We start from the raw sequence: 27,092 nt of genomic DNA, 5'->3' as shown, positions 1-27,092 counted from the left end.
CCAAATGTTCAAAGCAACTTTATTAAGCACATAGAGGGCTAAAAATATTGCTTCGGTTGCAAGAATGTATTTGAGTGGGGGCATGATTCTTATTTTTTCTGTTTATCATTTTCTTCTCATACTGTAAATTCTCTGATGTGATTTAATGGGAAAAAATCATCACAATAAAACAGTGTGTGTGTCTCTCTGTGTGTCTGTGTCTGTGTCTGCGTCTGTCTGTCTATCTATCTATCTATCTATCTATCTATCTATCTAATTGGAAAAAATTCCATCTATAAAAACAATTCCATATATATATATATATATATATATATATATATATATATATATATATATATAAACAAGTATAGACAATTTCCAATTCAGTGTAGATACAGGCTGGGGTATGGATCCCCAAGTAAAAGGCTTGTTGAAAAAGAAAGTTCTTCAGTAGGCTCCAAAATGACTAAATAGTGTTTTGAAGTCTGTCTGATATGTAAAGGGAGAACATTGCAAAGGGCATGTGCTACCACACTATAGATCCTGTTTCTATATTGTATGGAAAGGACCTCCTGATAAGGTGGTATTTGAGGAGGTCCTCTCCTGCAGAGTGCAGGGTTGGAGTGAGTACGCAAAGGGTAAGATGATACTTTAGGTATCCCGGTCCCAAGCTGTATGGGGTTCCATAAGCTAAAATAAATATTTAACTCTCTAGTATTTGAGTAGTGTCATAACATGGTGGTGATGGTCTGCCCCAGTTCAGCTGTTGCATTTTACACTAGCTGCAGCTTCAGGGTCAACCTCAAGGTCAACCTCACACAGAGATTATTCAGCTCCTCCTCCTCCTCCTCCTCCTCCTCCTCCTCCTCCTCCTCCTCCTCCTCCTCCTGGTTTCTTGTCCACTTCATTGGAAGAATGAAGACTTATATTTAAAAACATATATAACAATGTAATGCTTCCTAAGGATGATAAAGCCCCATTAAGTTCCTAATCTTCAAAATACTTCTACCAGGGATGATTTACTGAAACTAATGGCACTCCTCTCTAATAGCATGGATTAAAGATGGAAGATGGAAGTGTCACATTCCTCTCCCTCATCACAACTGGGCTGCTGTAACTTTAATAAATTTATGTCTGGCAGACATTTTGCAGATGAAACTTCTACATGATCACTGTGCCTTTTTTTTCTCGAAGAGCTGCTCCTGTTTAGTTTCTGTCTGCCAGGCAAAGAACCTTATCGGGGAAAAGTTGACAACTGTGACTGCCAGGTCAATATTAGTGGTGGTTTTTAATAAAAAGTTGTGGAGTTGAACTGCCACCCGAACAAAGAGTGATGAAGTATTTTACGGTGCAAACACCACGTCTTTCCAGATTATCAGTAGCACAGATTATGGCAGGTAACCGCAAAATAATCCCACAGTGACTGTGAATCAAATTACAGTAAGGCAAGGGGAAAAAAGCTGATTCATATTTTCATTTGGATGGACTTTAGTGAAAGAATTTACTTCTGGTGGGACTGTTTCGGTGGTAAAACACCACTTCCTGTAAATGTCTATACCTCCATCTGGGTTGTGTTAGGATGGAAAAGGGGTTTTTCATCTGTATCCTGCTAGCAACTCTTTCAACAGTAGACCTTAAAATATAATAAGTATTCTTTCTCCACATGTTCCAGTAAAATATTACTGTATTATGGCTGTTCTTTAGTCTAGTTATATTTAAGGCTGTTACCAACTTTCTCCATTAAAACAGGGGGGAAAGGTTTATGTACTGTTATGAACAGAGAGCTATTCTAAGGGCTCAGCGAGACTTTCAGTGGCAGAGAAGGGGCCTACTGCTTTCCCCCTGTGAACTCTTCCTCACAACAAGCTGCTTTCCCCTATGATGCAACAAACAAGAGTGATAGGAAAGAGGTAGGCTGGGTAAGGGTTCAGCACCACTCCACCATTTGCAGCTCCACAGCGGCAAATGTTCCCTTCCTCCAAACCCTTCTTGCTTCTTATCTCCATGGCTGATGCTGAATGTCTAGCTTGCTCTCGAGTATGAGGGGAATGCTCCTGAGTATGACTTTTTTTGGGTATTGGATCGGATTGTTGTTAGGTGTGATCTTTGCTGTCTACTGTGTTGTTTCTTCAGCTTGTAAATTGCCTTGTGTGTAGTAATATAGAAAGGCGGTATACAAATAAGAAGTGAAGTGAAATGAAAAATAAGTGGCAATACATTTTCAAAAACAACAACAACCCATCCTGTATTCTACCCACAATCCCATGGAGTTAAGTATACCTATCTGGACTGTGTCCAAACTGCAGAAGGCTTCAGATATTCAGATAGTATGGTAACAGAAAGTTTCTTTGGTCCTTTTGTAGAATATCAGCAGAATATATAGGTCCAAGATTGTCTGGTTCTTAATTGTCTCCTTAGCTTTGAGAACTAGCACTTGGAATTTGGGAAACCAACGGTGTTTCCATGTGCTGCTCTGGTTTGCCAGAAGCGGCTTTGTCATGCTGGCCACATGACCTGGAAGCTATACGCCGGCTCCCTCGGCCAATAATGCGAGATGAGCGCGCAACCCCAGAGTCGGTCACGACTGGACCTAATGGTCAGGGGTCCCTTTACCTTTACCTTAAGTCAGAATCAGGTTTAGGAGGACTCTCTGAAGCTCTGCCCCATGCAGTCTACTCTCCCGCCATTCGTGTTTACACAGTTTTTACTGGCAATGCTTTAACAGCACATATTTTCTTTGAACTTTACATCAGATAACAGGGTAGGTTATACTCAGAGCATACCAAACCATTACAGCCTGCAATAAATAATTATGAAAACGCTGGGGCTGAGAGATTTATCACAAAAGGAGGTAATATTTGTCAAGAAACTATAGATTATGACCTGGCATGTTAGCATGGGTATAGAAATAAAGTCTGAAGTTGTTGGGTTTAAGAAAAAATCATTGCAAACACAGGATACATTGAAGCAGACCGAAACTGGCTAAAGTATTATTTTATTATTTATATCAATTTATTATGGGGTTCTTGTCTTTATTAAGCTATCTTGCCAGACTAGCTTGCAATAAAAGCTTGTGAAAGCCTGAAAATGTAGATAATTAGCAAAGAAACACCTAAAAGCAGGGAGGTAGATAACAACAATTCAATGCAGCACAACCTAGAAATCTGAAACAGACAACAGTACAAACTACCTCAGAGTCCTCTGTTAAACATGAAGGTCTTCAACATGTAATGGGAGAATGCATGAGCTGGCTTTTCTTGCATTTCATTTTCTAACTTTTCTTGAGTCAATGCATTAGCTTGCTTGTGTTGATGGACATAGCCTCTCTGTAACATTTATTCCACCTTGTGACTTGTGACTATTTCTGATTGTTGTTGTTGTTTAGTCGTGTCCGACTCTTCATGACCCCATGGACCATAGCACGCAAGGCACTCCTGTCTTCCACTGCCTCCCGCAGTTTGGTCAAACTCATGTTTGTAGCTTCAAGAACACTGTCCAGCCATCTCGTCCTCTGCCGTCCCCTTCTCCTAGTGCCCTCAATCTTTCCCAACATCAGGCTCTTTTCCAGGGAGTCTTCTCTTCTCATGAGGTGGCCAAAGTATTGGAGCCTCAGCTTCACGATCTGTCCTTCCAATGATATTTCTGATAATTTATATTAAATTGGGTTGTACAGTCCTGCTGGACTAGAATAAAGGTCTACCTCAGCCTGTACCAACCTTGTGTGCTCCAGATGTTTTGGATGGCAATTCCATTGTCCCAGGGGTCTATTTTGTTCACTGTTCAAGGAACTGGTGTTCAGTCTTCTTCTGGATGGAGCTGCACTCCCCCATAGCTGCCAAGTTCCGGATTGAACCTCCGGACATGCATAGAAGCGACTTCTGGTGCTGCGGCCATTTTGGAAATGGGCAGAGCGGCACCGGAAGTCACTTCTAGGCACTTCCGGACATGCGTAGACACGACTGCTGATGCCGGCGCTGCCCGATTTCCGGTGCGCAAACATGGGCAGAGCAGCACCAGAAACATGGCCGCTGACAGGAGCTGCTTTCCGGGGGTGTACGGGATGAACATTCAGGAGACCAGCGGGAAATGGTAAGAAAATAAGGGGGTTTCCCAGGAAAAATGGGGTACTTGGCAACTATGGCACTCCCCCTGAAGGAGTAGATATTTATGCTTGCCCTCTGTCATTTGAGGCTCAAGTGGCTTCCGGGAGGGACTGCTTACTTCCAGCTCCTCCTTGCTCTTCCTGGGAAGCAGGGGAGATGGCACCTAGGTGACCCTTGATGCCATAAGTGGTAGAGCCAGAGTAACTAACAGATTGAGGCTGAATCCAGACATGACATAAGTACTGTCTTGGGGAGACAGGGGGTGGGTGGGTGTGGAGGTCCTGAATGACGTACCTGTGCCCTTGAGGGACAAGGTATGCAGCCTGGGAGTCATTTTGGACTCACAGCTGTCTATGGAGGCGCAGGTCAATTCTGTGTCCAGGGCAGCTCTCTACCAGCTCCATCTGGTACACCAGCTGAGACCTTACCTGCCTGCAGACTGTCTAGCCAGAGTGGTACTGGTACATGCTCTAGTTATCTCCCGCTTGCACTACTGCAATGCGTTCTATGTGGGGCTACCTTTGAAGGTGACCAGGAAACTGCAACTAATCCAGAATGCGGCAACTAGACTGGTGACTGGGAGTGGTTGCCGAGACCATATTACCGGTACACCGGTCCTGAAAGACCTACATTGGCTCTCGCAGTATGTTTCCGAGCACAATTAAAAGTGTTGGTGCTGACCTAAATGGCCTCAGCCCAGTATACTTGAAGGAGCGTCTCCACCTCCATCGTTCTACCTGGTTACTGAGGTCCAGCTCCGAGGGCTCCCTCACTGTGAGAAGTGAAGATGCAGGGAACCAGGCAGAGAGCTTTCTCAGTAGTGGCGCCCGCCCTGTGGAATGCCGTCCCATCAGATGTCAAGGAAGTAAATAACTATCTGACTTTTAGAAGACATCTGAAGGCAGCTCTGTTTAGGGATGTTTATTGTGCTTTTAATTCTGTTGGGAGCTGCACAGAGTGGTTGGGGAAACCCAGCCAGATGGGCGGGGAATGAATGAATGAATAAATAAATAAACAAACAAACAAACGAATGAATGAATGAATAAATATGCCATGTATGTTATTTTTCAATATGTCCATGTGTCTTGCAGAAAGGACTTGTACTTTTCTTTCCTTCAAAATGTCTCCTGTAAAGAAGACAGCATGATGTGATGTCATGGCATGACATTGCATCATGAATTATCATGCTTCTGCAACAAGTGTCAGCCAACTAGAAACCCACAAATGATGGTGTGACCTCAAATGTTTAAGATTTATTTGACATTCATAGGGGATAGAGAAATAAGCAATACTCAAAAGTTGATTTCGGCAGCAGCTACACAGCCTTTGTTAACACTGAGTTTCAGCCCAGTTAGGAAAGTTTGCACATATGTTCTCTTGCCCTCCCACTGCTACTGTATAACAGACATCTTCTGGGAAAGCCAGTACAAATCTCTTCTGCATTGACTCATGGTTTTGTAGATCCATGTGTTACCTTCTAAATACCTTGTGTTTTTATTAAACTCCTTCTTAAAACACAGTGCTTTCAGACTCCTGCCCAAGTTAATTTCATCTGTACTTCATGTAATTGTTAATGTAGCTAATAATGCCCTGCCAGATACGAGATTGAGATTTGCCAGATATTGAAGGCATATGGCTAAAATCTGTCTTCCATTGTGCCTATAACAACCAGTTAAATGGTGATTTTTTTACATCTGCCTATAATTTAAGGAGTTAAACACTTGAGGGCTTTTAATTAAGAATAAAGAGCAGTTAAATTCAACTTGCTTAATTTCAAGTCCACCTGATAATAATGACTTTGAAAGTTCATCTGGGCAGTATCAAACCCTTGAGTTTATTGGAAGGGTGACTATTATAGGTAGAATCAAAGGAAGTGGATTACTAAGAGTCCATTTTTTGAAATATATATTGAACAGTCAGCTAAATTGATAGTAAATAATGTCCTAAAGGAATTACACAAGGGTGCCCGTTGACACACTTGTTATTTTTGTTTCAATCAGTTCTGGTGATTGGCAAGTCAGATTGTTTCAATGTATTGCAAAAAGATATTTCTAAATATATCTGGCAAGGGAAAAACCCAAGAATAAAATGTAAAATATTGATAGATGCAAAAGAGAGAGGAAGTTTCTCCCTACCAGATATGAGATTATATTATGAAGCATCTTGGTTTTGTTGGTTGAAGGAATGGATGACATCGGATAATCCACATACCGTATCTTAGATTTAGAAGGTCATTATAATATTTTTGGTTGGCATGCCTATTTGTGGTATGAAAAGGTGAAAGCACACAAAGGATTTACAAATCACATAATTAGGAAAAAGTTGTATAGAGTATGGGATAAATACTGTTTCCAAAACCTTGCAATGGTAAATCTAGCTGCTAACAGCAGATAACTAATTAACTATTTGTTTTTGTAGCCAATATTTTAGCTGTCCTAAGCATTCATAGTCCCTAAGGATGGAATTGGGAGAATAATTTCAGGGAAGCAGCATCTGACTGAACATTAAGAGAAACTCCCCAGTGTTTTATAGTGTTTCTGTGAAATGTGTTTCACAGTGAAACACATGACTTCAGGAGGTGGTGTGTATTCAGTGTACTTTCACTGGAGACATTTAAGAGGAGAATGGGTGGGCATTCGACAGGGATGCTGCAGTTTTAAGATGCCAACACAGAGGTGGGGCCTGGACAAAAGGGCCTTAAAGTTCCTTTTGAACTCTATATGATATAATGACATCAACTCATTGGAGGCAAAAGCTAGTCCTACTGCCTTCACAGACAGTTTGGTTCCTGAGGAGGAGCCAAAGTCTCTTTTAACTCAATACTTGCAAGGTCAAGGCAGTCCCCAAAGCAGTGAAAGTGGGCTTAGGTATCAAGGACTATTAAGGATGTGTTGTTATGATATAGAAGAGCAAAGTAATTTAAATCAGAGGGCTGATATACCGTATTTTCCGCTCCATAAGACACACTTTTTTCCTCCTAAAAAGTAAGAGGAAATGTCTGTGCGTCTTATGGAGGGAATGCGTGGTCCCTGGATCCGAATTGCCCAGAGGCGAAAAGCAGATTGTGTTTTTTTTTTTAATAGAAAGAGCTAAAGGCTAACAAGTGGGAGAGAGGGTGCTGAAAGGAACCCGCTCAGCAGCTGATTGAAAGAGATCGGGATGGAGATATAAACTAGCTCCCTTCCCGCCTGCCCCCTTGCCCAGGCCTCCATTGTTGTGTTTCCCCAGCGACATGTGACTGGCTGATTAGATTATCTGTCTGGAAACTGTAGAAATGGCTCTCTTTCCTTTCCTAAAGAAGCTGCAGAACTGTGAGTTGAACCCCATAAAACCAGGATTTTTTTGCAAGGTAAGCTCAACAACTGTGAGCTGATCCTCAAAAATGGAGCTTTCCCCCTTTGCAAAAAAGCTGCACAACTTTGAGCTGATGCTCAAAAAAATGGGTCTTTCCCCCCCCAAACCCCAGGGCTTTCCCCCTTTCCTCCTCTTAAAATTAGGTACATCTTTTGGTCTGGTGCGTCTTATGGAGCGAAAAATACGGTAAAGCTCCTGTAACATACCTACCTTTATTCATGAAATGAAAGGATAGGAAAAGTGGCGAATTCATTTGTAAACTGGTTTCATTAAAAGGCCCTTAAATGGAGGGGGAGCAGGGAAGTGACAGCTTGACCTGAGCTCTATAGGTCACCAGCAGTCCACATGGTAAGAGGTCTCTGAGTTAACAAGGAGCAGCTGTTGCTGTGACTTGCACAGAGCTTCCCCTCCTTTGGTGAAAGCAAATAGAATAATCTTCTATGTTCATGCGAAACTTTTAGAGTTCACAAACTATGCCAGAACTTTGATACAGCAGTCCATTTGACTAGGTTACAATGAGCTAACTGACATTGGAAAATTAAAGGACTGTGGAAATGTTTGGCAAAAGAAGGCATACAGAAATTGGCATGGACAGCAAAGAAGATATAGACTTTATTTTTTAAAAAAACCAGTCTCTGTCAACTGCTCTTGTTTCTTGTTGATTACATCAGTGCTGAAACTTAAGGTATGCAGAGGGACTTATAACTAACCATCACGATCTGCAAAAGAACACAAATTCAAGCGCAGATACAGATCCCATCAAATTTCCCATCCCTTCTACCACATAACTGATATGTACACTCCTGTGGATATTTACTATGTGGAGTGCTTTCCAATTTGGAATCGTCTAAAATATTTTATCTGAATTCTTATTATTTCTGTACTTTGAGTAGCGATGTCTTAATATGTAAGCTCTTCATTTTGAGCATCTACAGTACTAGCATGTATACTTAATTGAATTAATTGACCTGTCCAGGTTGAGAAAAATAAACATCTCAATGAACCACCCTGTTCTAGTTACCACGGCCCCAAGTTAGAGACAAATGAGAACTTGATGAAGGATATGTGACAGGAGCCCATTCTGCACTCTTCATCTTGACTGCAACTGGCCTATATCATGGCAGAGGCAACTGGAGATTGACAGTATCATCAATAAATCAACAGACCTAAAGTTATGAAAGTCAACTAAAACACGACTCTAACTTTTGATATGCGAATAAATGCATATTTCAGCCTTACACGTGGTTCAGTCTCACTAGTGTTTATGTTGTGTGAGATCAAAAAGAAACATGCACTCTTTCGAGAGGAAAGAATAGGGACAAGTTTATTGTTTTAATTTCTTTTCAGGCAAAAAAATCCTCCTTTGTACTGCTTTTTGTAATAAGCTAAGTGCTTGCTATCATGAAAAGCGCACGACAGATGTCTTTCATTTATCAAAACAGAAGGGGTGCTGAAAAGAGTGATATTTCTGGTTTCCCTGAAGCAGCAAAGTCTTGTAAATAAACAGTAGTGGATATTCTGCACTCTGCCCAAGAGACCTGGGGATGGGAACCTGCTATTGATCCTGCAGACATGGGGCTCAAGCTTTGGTCTCTTGGGGTATCTCTAATTCTGGCTGTTTTGTATACACCACCATGAAGAAAGGGCTCATTTTCTTTCCCACTTGTTATGCGCAGGCAACAAAGTTTGGATTTTTGTTACTTCTAGAGGACTTGCATAAGTAGCTACAGAAAGGGACCAGAAGGATCTAGATCTAGATATAATAATAATAATAATAATAATAATAATAATAAGTAATTTAAGATCCAGAGCCTTCCGATTCAAATCTCCATGTGATGATGATGATGATAATAATAATAATAATAATAATAATAATAATAATAACAACAACAACAACAATAATACGTTTCCGAGCACAATTCAAAGTGTTGGTGTTGCCCTTTAAAGCCCAAAACAGCCTCGGCCCAGTATACCTGAAGGAGCGTCTCCACCCGCATTGTTCTACGTGGACACTGAGATCCAGCACTGCCGGCCTTCTGATGGTTCCCTTACTGCAAGAAGCCAAGTTACAGGGAATCAGGCAGAGGGCCTTCTTGGTAGTAGCCCCCGCTTTGTGGGACGCCCTCGCATCACATGTCAAAGAGATAAACAACTATCTGACGTTTAGAAGACATCTGAAGGCAGCCCTGTTTAGGGAAGTTTTTAAGGACTGATGTTTTAATGTATTTTTAATCTTTGTTGGAAGCCGCCCAGAGAGGCTGGGGAAACCCAGCCATATGGGTGGGGTATAAATAATAAATGATGATGATGGTGATAATGATGATGATGATAAATTGGATTGTTCAGTCACACTCGTCCATTTTAAAATCACATAAAATGTTCTCAAGAAGCTGCTCAAATGATATGGCAATCATGAGTATTGAACTTCTCCCAACTTATCTACTGTTCCCTTTGTAGGACAGATAAAGATGGGAGGAACAGGCAGTTTCTGCATTTAAAAATTCTTGCACTATAAAGGCGCAAATCTTCAAGCATTTTCTGGAGATTTTCCTCTGCACATTTCAAAATGAGAGTAGAAGAATGTAACATTGGAAGTAGGCTTTAATAATCTGGGCCAGGATTTCCATATGCATAACCCAAAGTGCAGGGGATGCAGAACCAGTGGTCTGTTGTTGCTGGAAAGCGTAATGCTGGTGTCAACAAAAGAGGTTTAAAGACTGTCTCAAGGCAAATCTTAAAAAATGTAGTATAAACACTGACAACTGGGAAATCCTGGCCTGCGAGCGCTCCAGTTGGAGAACAGCCTTTATCAAAGGTGTCATGGGCTTTGAAGAAACTCGATCTCAGGACACAAGGGAGAAATGTGCTAAGAGGAAGGCACGCTTGGCAAATCCACACCGTGATCAACTCCCGCCTGGAAACCAATGTCCCCACTGTGGAAGGATGTGTGGATCCAGAATTGGCCTCCACAGTCACCTACGGACCCATTGTTAAAATCGTGTTTATGGAAGACAATCTTACTCGGCTACGAGTGATCGAAGAAGAAGAAGAAGAAGAAGAAGAAGAAGAAGAAGAAGAAGAAGAAGAAGACATCCCCTATCATCCCCAAACATTGTTGGCTGGGCTGATGGGAGTTGAAGTCCAGCAATATTTGGAGGTCCACAGGTTCCCCATCCCTGCCTTTGCATTTTGATACATGGACAAGAGCTTTCCTGATTTGTGTCTCTAACTGCAGCTTTTCTGATGGTTGGCCTGGAGATGCAATGGGATTGTGGGCCTGAAAAGCTCTACTGCATGCATGGACATATAATGTTCAGACCTTCAGGACCTGCCCTTATTCAGAAGTTATTGCCCTTGAATGGACCCTCACAACTATCTATTTGGATAGATATATTTTTTTAAAAAATATATTTTCTGTTTGTGAACTCTTTCCCTAGTCAAATATCTTACTTCATTTCTTTCCCTTGCTGCATGCTGTCTGAAAGCAGAGATCTGGATCTGCCAACAAGTTCTATCTACAATACAGATTCTAAAAATCCAGACTCTGTGTTGCTGTCCCTTAGGACTATGTTGTGGATAGAATAATATGGTTTTTCCAGAGCATACTGTAGGTCATTAAAGCAGAATCTTTTAGGTTCCCATATCTAATGGACCATAACCACCTCCCCTTTGGTTAAAAACCCTTTTGTTTATATTTGTTACTTTCAGCTGTTTTCAGTTGCTCCTTTCTCTACTTTCTCTGTTTTCACTTCATTGTAGTAGACAGCATTGTTACAAACATAGGAATCTGTCCTATACTATGCCAGACCACACAGGGCCATCAAACTTAGCATTTTCAGTACATTGACTGACAGTGGCCTTTCAAGGTTTCGGACTGGGGACCCCCCCCCCCAAAAAAAACAACCCTACCTGGAGATGCTGGGGATTGAAGCTAAGAATCAGAAGATCTAGCACTCAGCTCTCTTCCCTATGTTGACCAATGTCACAGTTTGCTTGTCTCTGAAACAGGATGTGAGAAAATACAGTCATACCTCGGTTTAAGTACGCTTTGGTTTGAGTACTTTCAGTTTAAGTACTCCACGGACCTGTTTGGAACGGATTAATCCACTTTCCATTACTTTCAATGGGAAAGTTCGCTTCAGATTAAGTACGCTTCAGGTTAAGTACAGAGTTCCGGAACCAATTGTGTACTTAAACTAAGGTATCACTGTATTTGTAGAAACTTGACCATGTAGATTCTATCATGCTACCTTTAAAATTATTACTTCTTGGTGAATTTGTCCTTGGAACCCAAGCTTGTCTCCTTAAATTTTTGCTGGTGCTGCTATTGACCTGTTTTACCCTGTTTTGTACAGATAGTTTTAAAATAATGCATTATTGCACACATTTTTGTATGCATTTCCCCACAATACATATTTTCAGTGCACTTTCTTGATAAAATACACATGTTATATGCATTTTTACTTCAATATATGTTTTCTTGCACATGCTTTTTATGCACCAGAACTGTACTGCAAAACCTGGAGAAAGGCAAAATCCATTTGGCAGCAAGCAAGTTCTGGACTGTTGAGCTAGGTCAGTCTGCTGTGAAAAGCATTCTGCTGTGGTGAATTCTTCATTGCACTAGGGGAGATTCTAGGCTATAGGTGCCCATAGAACCAAACGCTGATACGGGGCAAAGCTCCATGTCACAGGAAATAGGACTAGGAAAGGTGGTGTTTATTAAGCTGCACAGTATTAGCTCCCTGAGATAATTTACACAAATCCACTCACTATAATCCTACCAATTAAACTGCATTAGCCAAACTGGATGAAGTAGCATCTGCATCTGGAGCCACCATCTGGATTTATGGGCAAAATTCCAGTTTATTGTCCTTGCATTGCAACACATTGTCTATGAGAGATTAATCAATTCTAGTGATTTGCTGGTGCATTCAGAACCAGAACACTTTCAAAATAGAATAAAAGACTTTTAAATATCCACATTATTCATGTTTTAATAGAATAGAGTTTCTAGAACCTAAGTACATGGCAGGTGCAGGATTTGTACCCAGGACTTCCCAGCTTCCAGTCCATTCCTGCAGGTAGCGCACTACACCACACTAGCACTTGTGTTTCGTAACAAATATTGTCCTGGGTCCTGGGTAGAGATGTGAAGGCCCGGAAAACCCCCGAAAAAAATTCAAAACCCCCCCGCCCCCCATTTTTTCCCTGAAGCCTTTTTTGTTTTTTCCGAAAAATTGGAAAAAATGAAAAAATAGATTGTGGAATGTTTTATTTTAACATGATGAATAAAATATTTTAAGATAAGGGGTTCAGATATTTTATAAATCATTAAAAAAAAATATGTATGGTATCAGATTATTCTAATTTCTGTGATGACAAGCAAGTCCTAGGTTACAAACTGAACTCTCCAATGCAAGAACAAGATACATTTCTTCCTTTAGGAGGTGCTGTTGTCACCAGAGAAGAAAAAGGTTTCAGTTTTGTTTTTGCATGCGTGTAGTATGCATTGGTTCTGTTCCTCTTCACTAGGCCTCAAAGCACTGGAAGATCATTACAGCTCAGGAAATGATTCTGATTAAATTTCATGCCCATTCATTGAAACTTAGTCCCACTTCCTTCTTCCATTCTTTTTATGAGAATTTTTTTTTGAAATACTGTGAAGAGAAAATATGAATAATTGTTACTTCTGGATTTTTAAAAATTGTTTTGTGGAGTTTTTTTGTTCCACATAATCTAGTAAACATTTCAGGAGATTGTTGCTCCATTTGTTACAAATACAAATAAATATTATTTTTAAAGTAAATTCTGTTTGTAATAATTGTTTGGATACACTGTATTTGTAATATGCTTGTTGTTGTTTAGTCGTTTAGTCGTGTCCGACTCTTCGTGACCCCATGGACCATTTAATATGCTAGTTGTGATAATTTTATACCCATTAAAATTGTCCATAGTTATATTTTATGTTTCTAAAGTAACAGAATGACTTTCAATCTGGAAAAGAAAAAAGAAGTGCTAATGTAGCATTTTTTACAATTTTTGACGAAAATTTCCATTCCCCCCCCGAAAAAACCAGGAAAAAAAACCCGGGGTTTTTTCCGAGCTTCAAAATTTCCAGAAATGTTGTGCTCCACCTCCCCCCCCCCTCCATTGGTCTGCCTGTTGTCCTGCCTGTCTGCCTCCTCTTGCAGCTTCCCTCCCTCCCTCCTCTTGCAACTCTTGTCTGCTCTCTCTCTTTCCCCCCTCTGAGCACCACTGGGCACTCCGCTGCTGGCCAATTGAGGCGGCGACCCTGTAGGGTTACTGCGATGGCCCATACTAGTGACTGGATTCCTCTGTTGAGGCACCCAGAGGAACCTGAATGCCTCCCTCGGCCATCAGGAGAAGCAGCTAAGGGAGCACATGAACCTGCTATGCAAATGCTCAGAGTGTGAGTGGAACGCACTTCACAGCTTCCAAACAATCTACAATCACCCTACACAAGCATGGGAATAGAAAATTCTGATGAATTTATTTATTAAGCTGTAGGAATGTCTATTTTATATATGTGTGTGTGTGTGTGTGTGTGTGTGTGTGTGTGTGTATATATATATATATATATATATATGCTTTTTATTAGTTTTCTTACTTAACAAACACACACACACAGTAAGTTAACCAAAACAAGAAAATAACTTTTTTTTCAATTCTTCATATACAGTCGTACCTCGGGTTACGACCACCTCGGTTTGCGAACAGTTCGGGTTACGAACTGCGCAAACCCGGAAGTGTTTTCGCCGCGCGTGTGTGCACAGAAGCGGCGTGCGCGATCGCGCAATCTGCGCATGTGCAAAGCGCGAAAATTGCGAAAATCGCGCTTTGCGCTTGCGCAAAATGGCAGCGCCCATCGCGTTCGGGTTACGAACTGCGATCCGGAACGGATTGCGTTCGTAACCCGCGGTATTACTGTATAATATCCCAAAAATTATTAATTTTTTTGCAACCCCACCACATATGAAACAATGTCCCTTCTTCCTGTTTACACCTCCAGCAAGTATTAGATCTGGTTTTATACATTTTGGATAATTTTCTGGGAGTTATATACCACCTGTAGAACATCTTCAAAAGATTTTCCTTTAGTGTATAGCAAGCCGTAAATTTCCATTCTTTTGTCCATAATCTTTCCCATGCCAATAGTTGGATATTTTTACCAAAATCTTTCACCCACTTAATCATCACTTCTGTTCACCTCTATGTCTATTTTTTTATTATAATTTGCTGTTTCAATTGCATAAGATGTAATTTACATAAGAAGCTGTCATTTTGGATGTTCAGTTGATGTAGAAAGGGGAGCTTGCAGCAGTAATCCCTGTCCTTGTGACATATGTGTGTTCCTTTTCAACCTCAGCCCAACACATACATGGAACATGGAACCTGCATGGAACAGTTATGGAATGATCAGAAATGGTCTTACATGTCTATAGAAGTGTTGTCTGGGGCAAAGACACACGACTCGAGGCAGGTTGAACTCAATGGGAAGGCGACCAAGAGCAGAGCTCGAGGGCTTCCTTTTATTGAAAGCTCAGGATGACAGTTAATCATTACAACGACAGTGTAACTTCTAGCCAATTACAGCAGTGCAGTCCCATACAAGGTGATGTTTCCTGTAACGTCACACCCGGTCACTCCCTAAGACATCCTCCATAGCCCACGTGTTGTTTTGCCATGCCCTCTGTCCATGCTCCAAGCACATGTCACTCTGTAAACACCCCCTCCTAGTTCCCATTGTGTTGCCCTCCTTGGCTTGACCCATCTGGTTTGTCCTGATTCATCCAGTTCCATCCAGATCCTCCTTGATCCTTCTAGCTCTGTTGTGACCTGTTGCCCTGCTGACCTGAGCCTCTGACCTGTCCTTCTTCACGTGTTTCCCATTCTGACATTAGCCGGCTTGCCGTGCTAATGCCCACACTCTCGCAGATCGGTGTGGCTTGCCAGCACCAGATCTCAGTCATTCCCACACATGCAAGCACAATTTCCTCGTGTTATCCCCACATCTCCCCTTTTTTTGTTTTTTAAATATGAGTCTGAAATATGAAATAGATGAGTGAGTGAGTGAGGGGTCTGTAAACTTTTGACATGTGCAAAACAATCTTGGAACAGAGGCAACTGTCAGCTGTCACCGCTTGTACCGGTTAACCTGTCAACTCCTGAAACTGTTTCCTTTTAAATAATACCTTATAAACCTTATAACAAATATTATAAAACTTTGCATAAACTCTTGTATAAATAACACAAATGAAACATTGCAACAATGTCCATGAAAATAGCAAAAGTAGTCAGTCTCTCGGAATGCGAGGGTATAACAGCTTAAGTTCGTTCCTTCAAGAAAGATAAACTGCACCCCTCAACGTAGGGGAAATTTTAAACTTTAAACTTGTGGTCAGTCTTTGTCCTTTACTGCGACTTGGTATGCTCATGTTCACACACTCTTGCGGAGTTGATAGTGAGGCATGAGAATGCAGCCAAAAGCAAGCGAACACGATCACGGTCCCTCTGTGGATCCTGTATCTGAAGCCTTGCTAAGTCCAGCAATGAGGTAGACTGGTCCAGAATGCTGGGCACCGGATTGGGCACTGGGTTCTGCTGTCTCTGGCACTGAAGCTGAATCCCTTTCCACCAAGCCATCTCTCCACAGTCTCACACTTCGAGCCAGATGCCAGATAGGTTTACCTGTAGAAGGCAGAAGGGGGACAGGTCCTTGCCAGAGAGAGAGTAAAGCCCTGTATCTAACCAAGGGCTGGAGATTTCACACTAGTATTAATAAATTTAAAAATATGAATAAATATTTAATGTAATAATAATTTGTGTTTAGCCATAATAATTTTCCAGGGTAGTTTCCCCTTTCTTTTTTATATTTGTGAAGAGAAACTTTTGAAAAAACAGTAGTTGCAAAATTAATGCATTTAAACCAAAAACAAGAAACTAGACCAATTTAGGGTTTAAGAGTGAGAAATCTGTAGCTAAGAACAGCTCAACCAGTGCTAAAAGAGAAAGAATTAAATCCTGGAGGGAAAAAACATTAGTTACAATATTACTGGAATTCCTGTAGAAAAATAAATTCGAGTCAGAGCTTGGGCAATCTGAAAAGAACAAATCCTGTAAAGAGCAATCAAAAGTAACTAGAGAGCAGAGTTAAGACTCCCATGCTCACACCTTTGAATGAGGAATAGAATATACAAAACCTAGAAAATCAGTCAGTTTTGACACCAGATGTACTGAAAAATATGATACTTGCAGAAATACTCTGTTGTGAGAAATAATAACAAAACCCAAACCTATTAATACTTGAATAGGTATAAGGTAACCTATGCATTTGAAAAGGAATAAAAATAAACTAATGTGTAGCCAAGAAAGTCAACCCTAGGAAGAAGTGCTAAAGGGAAGACAATGCAAACTGAATAAAGAAATAGCAACACACTAAATCTAAGCCTATTAATGAGTATAGAGTTATTTATTCTGACAAAAAGCTCAAAAGATTACAGAAAAATCTATTATTTAATCCAAAAATCTGACATTTAAGAGAAAGGTAAAACCTAAACACTATCGTAGAAGGAATCCCAATAAATTACACAAAAGAAAAATTGAAACAGAAATCTCCCGCCTTTCTGAATGCCCAAAATGTTAGGAGGATACATTTAAAGAAAAGTGTGCGAAGAATGCTAAAATGAAGAAAAATCCTAAGAACTATGTTACAAGCTGTTTGGTTAAGCTGCATCCTTACTTCCAGAAAATAAGGAAGAAATTAATGCTATCAAGATCTAGTGACCCAGCCTTGCTCTATGAAGCTATGCTTGGGCAGAAATATATCAATTAGCAAGATGAAACCTTTATAAAAATGAAATGCACACAGCAAGACTTAGACTTGTTTCCAGACTTGGAGTAATGTGAGCACCTTACAAATATATGAGGTGAGTGTGTGAATCTCAGTTTCACAAACTAGTAACTAACCAGGAACAGATAATGTTGCCTTTCGTAAGATACAGTGTTACCAGAAGAAAATGAAGAAAAATGCTGACAAACTGAAGAGAAAAGTCTAGACTCCAAAACTAGAAAATTCCAAATGCTAGCACAGTTTTTAGACTAAGTTTTCTCCCAATGAAAACCCTTTTTAAAACCTGTGCCATGAATTGCTGGCATATCTTAGGAAATGGCGGTCTGTAACGTTTGCCAATCCCAAAAGCTTAATGGAATGCTGTTGGAACAACAGTGTTGGCAAAATCAAGGAAATTCAGTGACACACAGAATATTTCTGAGAGGATGTTGCTAAAATCCTCCTGACTCCTGACTCCAGACTCCTGAAGCCAACCCAGAGCTTAGCTCCAGCCGGAGCTTGCAAGTTCCCAGCTCTGTGTTTGCTAAAAGCCCTGAATGAGGGAGAAATGCAATTCTGCATTGAGTACCTAACAATGAGCTGGTAAAAGGCTCTTGGGAAATAGGTGGCAATGAGAGACACCCTCCCGCTGCAAGTCAGATTCCCAGAACGTGAAGGTAGCGGCCACGATCCCTGACGGGAGTGGGGTTGCCAGGAGGAGCAGGAGAAGCAGCAGAAGCAGCAGCTGCAGCGCCTGCCCCTGTCCCTGCCTGATGCCACGTCCAGCAGAAGCACCCAAGAGCCGGCGCTCAGCGGCGCTTGCTGGCATTGCGCGCTTGGCACAGCCGGCCTGAATTTGCCCCACTTGGAAACGGCTGGGCATGGGGTGTGCGCGCTTTGTCGGGCAGAGGAGCTGCTGCGATCCGGAGCCGGCAGCACTCCCTCTGGCCGCTCTGAGGAGCGCAGGTCTGAGGAGGAGGGAAAAGAGGAGGAAGAGGAGGAGGCAGCAAAGCGGCAACAACTCTGCCTCCAACCCCTCTCTGATCAAGGTTCCTTTCATAAATCTTAATCTGACAGCTTCTTCTACCGCCTTGTTGGGGGGCAGCAAAGAAGCGACAGACAGATTCACTTCCGGAAGCCTTGTTGCCTTAGGGGCTGATGTGGGGGGGGGATTAAAACCTCCCCCTGGAGCTGAGGAATATCTGGTGGAGATGGTCCCTTGATACTTGATCCTGATGATCCTAATGAAATCTCCACCTTTTCTATTGCTTCCCTGCGTCTTTGCCACAGCAACACAGTCACTATGAGTACCCAAAGCGTGGACATTTTGTCCCGATTCTCTCCCAATATTTAGAGAACCCGCCTCTAGGTACCAGGGCATGAACTTCTGATATCCTCTGATAATTTCCCTAGCGCTCCTATGCTAGAACCTGCCTGACCGAAAGTTTACAAACCTTCTGCAGTTCTTCTGAGTGGCCTCTCCTTTGAACTGCTTCTAATGAACCCATACTCACGGGGAGCGCGCTGCGCTGAGGTACCTAGACTTGTCCAGTCTCTTATGAGCATGGGGTGAATCGCATCACGTCGGGGTCACCAGATGTTTTCTGGGGCAAAGACACACGACTCGAGGCAGGTTGAACTCAATGGGAAGGCGACCAAGAGCAGAGCTCGAGGGCTTCCTTTTATTGAAAGCTCAGGATGACAGTTAATCATTACAACGACAGTGTAACTTCTAGCCAATTACAGCAGTGCAGTCCCATACAAGGTGATGTTTCCTGTAACGTCACACCCGGTCACTCCCTAAGACATCCTCCATAGCCCACGTGTTGTTTTGCCATGCCCTCTGTCCATGCTCCAAGCACATGTCACTCTGTAAACACCCCCTCCTAGTTCCCATTGTGTTGCCCTCCTTGGCTTGACCCATCTGGTTTGTCCTGATTCATCCAGTTCCATCCAGATCCTCCTTGATCCTTCTAGCTCTGTTGTGACCTGTTGCCCTGCTGACCTGAGCCTCTGACCTGTCCTTCTTCACGTGTTTCCCATTCTGACATTAGCCGGCTTGCCGTGCTAATGCCCACACTCTCGCAGATCGGTGTGGCTTGCCAGCACCAGATCTCAGTCATTCCCACACATGCAAGCACAATTTCCTCGTGTTATCCCCACAAGAAGTATAGGGGTGCAGTGCAGACCTTAACTCTTTATCCTAATCAACGTTGGAAGTGGTGTGGCAATAGAGGAACATATTATTTACATATTTGCTGGTCTTGCCTGTAGGTAATCCAACAAAGCGCAAGGATCCTGAACTATATCAAATTCACTTTTGGAAGGCAACCCATTTACAGTATGGTATAAAATTAAGTTTAAAAGGATGTCAGCTGTCTGAATTTGCATACGACTCACACTTGCAAAATCTTCTTAGTGTCACTCACATAATACTCTCAGCAAACTAAGGCCTTGGTAAAAGAAATTTATTCTCTAAGCAGCTTTACCACATTTACATAAACATGGGAATTAGCTGAGCTTTCGTGTGAGTTCCAGCTACCATATCTACCCAGCACTGTTGCCTGTGAGTCCAGTCCCTATAAATATAAGGTTTAGCTTAAAATGGTGAGGCTAAAGAATAAAAAATGAGTTAAAATGAAATGAAACAAACAAGTATTTATATTGTGAGGGTTAATTTGGATGTTTACTTGCATATATACACTTTTTATTTACATTTCCTTTTCATGAGATTATTACAAGAGGTGGAGGTGGTTTAGCATCTGATTGCTATTTATTTTGTTTGTAGACTTCCTTTGATTTTTTTAAAAGGACCAGACAGAGAAAAGATCCATGAAAGACTGCTAGTCATTAATATAACCTTTATATTGGGTGGTAGAGTCAGACTGTACCAGTAAAGCAGACTGTACCATATTGCAGCGCCATCTTTAATATCTCCCCACATTAAATCTCATAAAACAAGAACAACACATAGGCCAGTTTGTTCTTTGCTGTGCTAAATATCTACTATCGGTGACTTTTTTGTTTGAAAAAGCAGGAATAAAATTTTAATGTGATTTCTCTAACTACATCCTATCACCTCATGTGTAAACCAGATAGTCAATTATACATATCAACTGATGAAGGCAGAAACAATAACAACAACAGAGATGGCTGGTCATCTTGCCTGGATGTGAACAACAGTACTTAGGGGGAAATTACTGTTAACAGCCGAGGATTGAATGAAAGCAGAGGGGTAAAAAGTAGCTAAAGTTTAAAGCACCACATCTAAATATTAGGAGGACATCCCCCAAACACACACCATTACAGAAACAATTTGAAATAGCTCTTTATTTAAATGTCTGGAAGTGGTTTTCTTCTAAAACCAGCAGAGCATCAAACAATGAATTCATTTAGCAGGCTCTACCCAAAACTGTATTCCTTTGTGGAGTAAAGGATGTATGTATTACAGCTGAGCAGATTGCTTCTAGCTGGTAGGTAAGAAATGAAGTCTGTTTCTCACATTTGGCCTGGTAACCCCTGCCAAAAAGAAACCACAACTGCTACATGTTGAAATTTATAATGTAGCTTCCCTAGACTGAATTCTAGGATTTAAACCTCAGGATATCTGTAGTAGCAGCTTCTGAAAACCCAAACCATTTAGGCTCCTCCCCTAATATTTAGTCACCACCCACTATGCCCTCTAGAAATAATAATAATAATAATAATAATAATATATTTTGATATTTTATAATTGCATTGATTGCATTGCTGAATACATGCATCAGGTTGCTGAAGACTGTATTGTATCACACAGTAGCAGGGGGAATCTACAGCCAGTGTGAATAATTAGGTCTTCTAAACTTCTTAAAGGGACCCAGGTGGCGCTGTGGGTTAAACCACTGATCCTAGGACTTGCTGATCAGAAGGTCGGCAGTTCGAATCCCTGTGACGGGGTGAGCTCCCGTTGCTTGGTCCCAGCTCCTGCCAACCTAGCAGTTCGAAAGCACGTCAAAATGCAAGTAGATAAATAGGAACCGCTACAGCGGGAAGGTAAACGGCATTTCCATGTGCTGCTCTGGTTCGACCTGGAAGCTGTACGCCGGCTCCCTCAGCCAATAATGCGAGATGAGCGCGCAACCCCAGAGTCGGTTACAACTGGACCTAATGGTCAGGGGTCCCTTTACCTTTACCTAAACTTCTTAGTTGGACCCATTAGGCAGTTTTAGCCAAGGTACACACACTTGTGGGACAGGTAAAGACACAGATCCCTGCCAAGCCCTTTGCCTTTGTCCATGACAACAAACAACATTATTATTATTATTATTATTATTATTATTATTATTATTATTACCTACCCAGCCACTCTTGGCATCTTCCAATATATATAAAACCATAATAAAACATAAATCATTAAAATAACTTCCCTGTACAGGTGCCTTCAGGTGTCTTCTAAAGGTTGTATAGTTATTTATCTCCTTGGTTCAGTTCTCACATAGCTCTATACTCTCCAACATTTATCCGATGAAAAAAGGGACATCCTAAGGAAATGTGGGACATTCCAGGATCAAATCAGAAACTGGAACAACTTCTGTAAATCTGGGACTGTCCCTGGGAAACAGGGACACTTTGTTGTTTAGTCGTTTAGTCGTGTCTGATTCTTTGTGACCCCATGGACCAGAGCATACCAGGCACTCCTGTATTCCACTGCCTGCCGCAGTTTGGTCAGACTCATGTTGGTAGCTTCGAGAACACTGTCCAACCATCTCGTCCTCTGTCGTGCCCTCAATCTTTCTCAGCATCAGGGGCTTTTCCAGGGAGCCTTCTCTTCTCATGAGGTGACCAAAGTATTGGAGCCTCAACTTCAGGATCCTTCCAGTGAGCACTCAGGACTGATTTCCTTAAGAATGGATAGGTTTGATCTTCTTGCAGTCCATGGGACTCTCAAGAGTCTCCTCTAGCACCATAATTCAAAAGCATCAATTCTTTGGCAATCAGCCTTCTTTATGGTCCAGCTCTCATTTCCATACATCACTACTGGGAAAACAATAGCTTTAACTATACGGACCTTTGTCGGCAAGGTAATGTCTCTGCTTTTTAAGATGCTGTCTAGGTTTGTCATTGCTTTTCTCCCAAGAAGTAGGCGTCTTTTAATTTCGTGACTGCTGTCACCATCTGCAGTGACCATGGAACCCAAGAAAGTAAAATCTCTCACTGCCTCCATTTCTTCCCCTTTTATTTGCCAGGAGGTGACGGGACCAGTGGCCATGATCTTGGTTTTTTTGATGTTGAGCTTCAGACCATATTTTGTGCTCTCCTCTTTCACCCTCATTAAGAGGTTATGGAGAAGGAACTAGCAAACCACTCCAGTATTTTGCCAAGAAAACTCCATGGACAAAGACAATAGGGACACTAGGAGGATCTGAAAATGGGTTGCATGACATCACCATATACAGTATGATGTCATGCATATCATACATCAGCTGATTGACCTGCACATCTGTCAAAGTCGGCCCAATGACAGCTTTGGGAAGTACGATTCTGGGAGATGTACAAACCAGCTCCTGTTTTCCTACTCTGCCATGCTGGTTCTAAATGTGAAAATGTACTCTGATAATAGGGCTGCAAGGTCCTTGCCTGAAAATAATGCTTCTGTCTTTAACAGTGCAATTCTAGGCATGGTCAGCCAGAGGTAATTCCTTGAGTTCAGTGGGACTTGCAGTCCAGTCCTAAACATGTCTACTCAGAAGCAAGGCCTGATGAATTCATTGGCTTTACTTGTGGGTAGGTGGGGTTAGAATTGCAGCCTTACTCCCAGATACAACTGCAGCCTAAATGTTTGAAAGAACCAAGAAAAGTGCAGTGGCTGCTTCTTTTCCCCATATTTCTCTCTTCCTCTTTAGCCTGCTGAGGCCTGCAGGGATTAAATTTTGCCCGGCAACAAGCAAAGGGAAGCATGGGCCATCTGCTTATGTTGACATCTGCTTGCATCTGGTGACTTGGGGCATTTAAAAGAATAGGCACTGCCTTTAGGCAGGGCACCGTCTGGAACAAAGAACCCATGACTCTTATAGCGCATTATTAACTTTCAACTAAACTTTCCTGAAGGAGCCTTCTCCTGGATTACGAAGATAAACAAAGCCTAATCAAAGATTCCATAGCTGCTGTATAGGCAAGCACAAATCTGATGAGGCAAGCAAAATATGAACTACCTCATGTTTGGAGTAGGCTAAGGAACTGGATGACAGCTGAAACACTTCTGGCGTTTTGGGTGGGAGTCTAGAATTCTCACCATATGGAATGGACCACAATCCTATGTAGTAAAATGGAATAACTAGATAGAAATATAAACTAATGTAAGACCCAAAGCTGCTTCAAATCCAATCAGACCTTTTTAAAAATAAAAACCTTATGCAAAACCACATATTTTCCTTCACGTAATCTTTATTTGCTTTTGGGTCTTTAGATATTACAGTTTTCCACAGACCAGTCTATTAATGACTTTGAGATTAATTCAGGCTATCTTTTCTCCATATTTGATTTCCATAATATTGAAGATTGTCCCCATGATATCACCCTAACTTAAGGTATGTTTTAGTAGTGGGTAGTGATATTAGTGCCTCTTTCATTCTGCAGTAACTTTAGTTATGTTCTCATGAAATATATTGGATGAATGCACCTAGAACAGGGGTCCCCAGACTTACCATGCTTCGGGCCAGTGCCCAAAGCGCGGATCTTGGCACAATTATAACAGGGTTTTCGATAGCAAGATGAAGGCCCTATGTATGCACAGTTGTGCATACACAGAACCCATACAGACATTCAACAGAATAGGCATATATAAGCCCTTTAATTGAATTCACTCATGGTGCATATACTCTGAAAATAGGGTTTTTAACCCTTAATACATGAGCATGTTGTCTTTCCCCACAGGACACATGAATGGCTGGGCCCTAAGCAAACAACTTCGCAATATTTCCTGGGATGTAAAACTGCCAAAATATGGCTCTAATTAAATAGCTCATTTTGATACATGAAACTGAGAAATTACTTGGAAAACTGCAGTTAGGGAGTGTGGAAATCCCAGGAGAATTCTGACAGGGAGGGGAGAGCCACAGGAAAAATGAGAATATTCTTTTGTATTTGAACAGGGCCTCTTTGCATTTCCAAGTGCTAATCTTCAGTTTTACTCTGTCTGGCCTAGAAAGGAAACAGGGCTACTGTCTGTGCAGAAGATATATTTGCACCTTTGCTCACTTTTTCTGATTTACATATTACATATTTCTTATGAAGAAAGCATAAAACATCCTCCCACCATGCAAAGAATCCCCCAGCGATTAAAGATAAATGCAGGCGCTCTGAAAGATCTGCTGTGGAATAAGTATGATTGATACACCAAGGAACCCACAGATCAGATCTGATAGAGCCCATAATGTGCTGCTCTGAAAGGATAATAACCATAAACTCCCCCACCCAGTTATATAAATATGAACATTGACAGAGAGACATGCAAAAGCTTTTGAGCTACACCACTTGTTCTACTGACTAGGATAATGTACAGAAAGGAGACAGCTGGGTAAGCAGCTGCTTTAGCATACTGTTTGCAATAGACTCAATATGCCAGGAATTAATAGACAGTGGTTTAGCTGACAAAACTCTTGCTCAAGATTGAAATATTGACATCCTCATATATGTGCAAGTATGCTGAACATCAGCATACCTTTTTGATGTAATTACTCAGTGGGAAACATTAATTGAAACTTTGGGTATGTGAAGGATCCTGTACTACATAGTCCAGATTTAACTCATGTGGCTCCTAGAGAATGACAGGGTGGAGATTTCAGCCAGTACTGTATAGGAAGCAGCATCTGTAAAGGGAAGTCGCATATTGCACGAAGTTTTCTACAACAGTCCTCCATGCAGACTTTGCCACTGTTTCCCCCAGTTGTATGATGGGCAATCATTGTGGGATGAGAACCTTTGCAGTATTTTGCTGGTTTTGTTACTGTGTTGAAGGATGAGTCAAATCATGACCCTGGCTCATCTCCCACCGGCTCCTCTGTTGTGTGTTCACAATGGCTGCAACTATAAAATGCTATGCAGCATAACCTAGGCTGGGTCTCTATTGACCCGTTTAATGTTATTAGAATGATACAGTGGTACCTCGACTTACGAAGACGATCCGTTCCGCGGCGCTCTTCGGAAGTCGAATCCATCATAAGTCGAAGCGTCCATTTTGCGCATGCACAAAGCGTGATTTTGCACTTTGCGCATGCGCAGAACGCGAGCGGGGCGAAAATACTTCTGGGTTAGCGGACTTCGGAAGTCGAAACCTTCATAAGTCGAGGCATTCGTAAGTCGAGGTACCACTGTGTTAGATATATCGTTCTAAAACATTGCAGGGCATACTTGTAATTCAAGGTGTTTCTTAGCTTTGCTTTTCTCCCCATCGAAACACTGTCTCCCTACTGCCGGCTGCTCTGCAGTGCCTTCTGCTTTCCTTAATGTTAAAAACCATGAGTGCAGATCCGCCCCGAATGGAAATTGATGTTTGATCCTGAAAGGCCACACATGGGCAATACACAAAAAGGCTACAGCCATCCCTGAAGCTGTGAAGGTAATTGATAAATACTTTACTACTGATGATGCTTCCCTTTGACTTGAGGAGGAATGGCTGTGGGAGACCTCCCACCAAAGGTGAAGAAGCAGGGGACCAAGCTCTTAGTATGGCCAATATTGATATTTATAGTGGGAGTACTTCTGCTGCCCCTCTGGATTCTGCCACCCAAAGCAGGCACCTCACCTTGCCTCATGGGTTGTCCAGCCCTGCCAGAAATTTAATCTGGGGATTCCCCCCCCCCTGTGAATCAATTCCTGGTGGGAAACACCCCTCTCCCCCAAGGTAAGTGAAGGGAAACCAAATTTGTGTTAAAGGTACTTTTGCGTAAGGGTTTCAGGGGAACATTTCATGTCCCACAAGCCTTCAAATCCATTTAGCACTAACAGTTTTTCTAACCCTACATTGATCTTATTTACTCTTATCCATCTCCTATAAACTCAAAGCCTTTCAAATGAAAAGAGAACCATTTAAGAATTGCCAGCTAACTTAAGTTCGGAGCCCTGCTTTATCCAAATTCTCTCCATGTAGCAATTTGTTCAGGAACAAAGTGAAATGACTTTGAGAATTTTTTTAAAAAAATGTTGTCTGTATTCCGTCTGTAAAATTGTGATCCATCTTCCTAATTAAAGCAAGCTGAATGGTTTCCCTAAATAATGGAGGTGACAAATTCTCCAGCGCTGCTTAAATACAGTAAATTGGTGTGCAAATGAATTAGCCATCCGCCTCTGAGCTTAATGTGAATCCACCTATTTTTAAAAACAGAGTGTTTTGACATTAACTTCTATACTCTCCTTGAAATGCCAGATGAATTCAAATGAAGCTAGGTCCCAACTACTCAGCAGTTTACCTGTTTGCAAAACTAAATAAGGCCTGTAGATATGTGTTTGCTGACTCCCACCCTTCAGCTATTGACACTGAAACTTCTATACTTCACAGCAGATTTATTTTTGTCAAAACACCCCCTACCTCCAAAGGATGGCTCGCCACTCTTACTGTTCTTTAGCAAAAACTGGAAACGGGTCAGGATTAATGACTCGGTCAATTTTTTCAATCTTAAATTAATTTCTCCACAATTCTTCAACCATCTGTGACGTGCTTTTGTTTTTTATTTTAAATCCTCATGGGAATTCATCGGAATCAAATTTCTTCTAATAAACACAGGGCTGTATTCAGCTATCGTGACCCCGCTCCTTCCCTCGCTCTC

Source organism: Zootoca vivipara, chromosome 11 (genome assembly GCF_963506605.1).
Source record: "Zootoca vivipara chromosome 11, rZooViv1.1, whole genome shotgun sequence".
Taxonomy (NCBI): Eukaryota; Metazoa; Chordata; class Lepidosauria; order Squamata; family Lacertidae; genus Zootoca; species Zootoca vivipara.
The sequence above is the reverse complement of the archived record's forward strand: the minus strand, read 5'-3'. Positions refer to the sequence as shown.